The sequence below is a fragment of the Astatotilapia calliptera genome, chromosome 5, assembly GCF_964374335.1.
Source record: "Astatotilapia calliptera chromosome 5, fAstCal68.1, whole genome shotgun sequence".
Taxonomy (NCBI): Eukaryota; Metazoa; Chordata; class Actinopteri; order Cichliformes; family Cichlidae; genus Astatotilapia; species Astatotilapia calliptera.
The window spans coordinates 29,699,226-29,702,791 of NC_137426.1; positions in this window are offsets into that span (position 1 = coordinate 29,699,226).

A 3,566-nucleotide genomic window follows, 5' to 3' on the forward strand; every position below is an offset into this window, starting at 1 on the left:
TATTAACACAGTATATAACAAAAACAACAACAACAAACCGAGCACTCGGAGAATGCAACTCCCCTGAAAGACGTCGTATACTCAAACTTTGATGTTTATGATGTTTTTTAATACAACATGCTGATGTCAGCCTGCTTTTATTATTATAATATGATGACAGTCTGTTATTATTGTGACATCGTAGGACATCATATTGAAAAAATAAAAAAATGATGAAATCTTTTTTTCCAAGGTCAACTTGGACCTCGGGTGCTAACAATAAGATAAGATACCTTTATTAGTCCCACAAGGGGAAATTTGAAGGTCACAATGGCAATCAAGGTCTAGTATGTTGTTGTGTAGTTTGAAGACAATCTGTAGAAAATTGAGGGTAAGTTGTTATTGAAATATATATTTGGTGTGACCTTGACCTTAATCTGATTTCACCTAAATTAAATCAGCTCGAGATGTTATTGGTATCTACCCCCCCCCAAAAAGGAAAGAAAAAAAGCTCTCTTGAGTAGGCAATCACAATAAAGCGGTTCATTTTAATTTGCAGATTCAAGTTGCTCTTCATACTGTAGCGGGTCAGGGCTGTTCAGGGTTCTGTTTGTACAGTTATGTTTTGTTTATGTTGCCATAGCGTCGGGTGACGCCCTCTCGCTGCGACGGTGTGTCCTTCCGGGGTCAGAGGGCGCCCTGTGTGTTGTTGTTGTTGTTGCCGCGCTGAGCAGTTATCTAGCGGCAGTGTTTTCTACAAATGTTAATAAACGGCTGTGCTCCCTGGCTAGCTCACGGGAAGCAAGACCAAACGATACCTCCGTCTCCTCCTTGTCTGAGCTCGCCACATTGGTGTCAGAAGTAGGATAGCTCACCCTCGCCGTAATGGAGAGAGACATTCAGAGGCTGGAGCAAGCCGTCGAGGAGAACATTCCCCACTTGGGAAACTGGCGATGGAAGAGAGAGGATGTGAGCGGCCATGTAAGTCCCCCGACGGGTCCCGATGGCGCGAGCGCACCGCGGCGGTGGCCCGTCCCGACAGATGCTAGGGCAATGCTTCATGGGCTACCTCTGTCGACCCACACGCCGAGCCCCCAACGGCAAGCAGTTATGCCTACCACGCCAGTTAAGGTACCGAAATACAACGGGCTAACCCCGTTAGAGCCCTACTTCTCACAAGTGCGACTGCCGCCAGACATAGTGGCTGGAGCGAAGAGGAGACTGCTACACACCTAGCGCTAGCATTAGAGGGAGATGCACTGCAGATGCTCCTTGACCTAGCCCCGGCAGAGCAGCATGAGCTCCAGGCCCTCACCGCGGCACTCGAGAGGCGATTTGGGCAGCGGCACTCCAGTGATCAGAGCAGAGAGCAGCTAACCAACCGGAGCCGTCGACCGGGGGAGAGCCTGGGCACCTTTGCAGCAGACGTGTTGCTGTATGCTCGTCGTGGCTACCCGGAGTTTCCAGCAGCAGCCCGTGAGGAGCTTAGCCTGCATGCTTTTCTGCGAGGACTTTTCCCAGAGCGACTACGCCAACACGTCCGCCTGGCCATGCCTCAGACCCTCCGTGAGGCGCTCCTTGAGGCTGAAAGGGCCGGGCCGGTGCTCACCTCGCGACCTAACCAGCAGGTGCCCCCCGAAACTACCCCCAAATCAGAGCCGCAGACTGCGACGGGGAGGGGGAGGTCGCTGAGATGTCCCAGCTGCAACCCTCGGTGCCCCTGAGGTGTCCTCGTCGACCGACCGACCGCTGCTACCGGTGTGATGAGCCAGGCCACGTGACGCGTGACTGCCCAGCACCAGCCCCGAAGACAGGAACTACGCAGCCTCAGGGAAACGAGGAGGGAGCGGTGTAGCGAGGGGACCACCACTCCAGCTTCCTGCCCCCCTCCAAGGACGATGCACAGTGGTGGGCCGAGTTGGGCACCTCAAGGGACTCTACCTGAGCTGCTGTGTTGAGGACCAGCCATGCCAGGCCCTGGTGGACACGGGGTCTACCATTTCCCTGATACGACCTGGCGTGCTCCCTGAAACATCTGGGCCACTGGTAAAGGTTTGGTTGCCCACAGACACCCAGCTGATAACAGTGACGGGGGAGAAAACTGTTATGCGGGGGAAGAAACCGTCGCCGACATTCAAGACCAGTGCATCATTGGCCTGGATCTGCTGAGCCGCTCGGGGGCCTGCGTCGACACCGCGAAGCTGGCTATCACTCTTGGCGCAGAGACTTTTGCCCTCCAGCGCGGCCAAAAGCAGGGAGCGGGGACCAGACGAGACAGGCGTCGGGCAGCTGCCGCTCAGCAGATTTCGGATGCCGGTGTCTCTGGGTCATCTCCACTCGCCTCAGCCTCAGCCTCTCAGCCCGACAAACCTCCCTCGACCGAGACCATCGAGTCTGTTGATGACCTTTGGCAGCGCAGCAGCGTAGGCCTCAACGTCGACCAGCGCCAGCGGTTGAGGTGCCTCCTGGACGAGAATGTGGACATCTTTGCCGCCAGTGACAAAGACTGTAGGCAGACGAGTCTGGTCCAGCACACCATCGACACCGGCTCTGCTCAGCCCATCCGTCTGCTCCCACACCGGCTGCCCCTCTCAAAACGGCAGGTAGCGGAAGAGAAGATCCGTGAGATGGCTGCGGCTGGGGTGATTGAGCCGTCCAATAGCCCATGGGCGGCACCCGTGGTTCTGGTGGGGAAGAAGGATGGCAGCCCGAGGTTCTGCGTGGACTTTCGCCGTCTCAATGTAGTCACCAAGAAGGACTCGTACCCACTGCTGCGGATCGACGAGGCCCTAGATTACGTTACCGGCTCCAGTTGGTTCAGCTCCCTCGCCCTACGCAGCGCTTACTGGCAGGTGGAGCTAGCCCCCGACGCAAGGCCTAAGACTGCATTCACCATTGGACAGGGGCTGTGGCAGTTCAGGGTCATGCCATTTGGGCTCTGCAATGCGCCAGCGACGTTTGAGAGGCTGATGGAGAGGGTGCTCGTGGATATCCCTTGTAGCCACTGCGTTGTGTACCTGGATGACCTGTTGGTGCACGGTGGCGACTTCGACAGTGCACTGTCTCACCTGAGCGAGGTCTTGAGTGCCATCCAATGAGCTGGGCTGCGGCTCAACCCCGCGAAATGCCGGCTGTTGGCGAGAGAGACCACGTTCTTGGGCCATGTGATCAGCGCTCGAGGTGTCGCCACTGACCCCGCAAAAGTGGCTGCGGTCCGGGACTGGCCGACTCCCTCGAACGTCCAAGAACTGCGGAGCTTCCTGGGCCTAGCCTCCTACTATCGTCGGTTCATCAAGGTGTTTGCGACGATGGCCAGCCCCCTCCCACCGCCTGACTGACAAGGGATAGCTGTTTGGCTGGGGGGAGGCCTGTGCTGCGGCTTTTGCACAGCTGAAGGAGGCCCTCACCAGAGCCCCAGTCCTAGCCTACCCCGACGCCCGGCAACCTTTCATTGTGGACACTGATGCTAGCAATGTAGGAGTCGGGGCGGTCCTTTCCCAGCAGGACGAGGCTGGAGAACGGGTGGTGGCGTACTTCAGTCGTGCCTTGGGGCGAGCCGAAAGGAACTACTGCGTGACCCGGCGGGA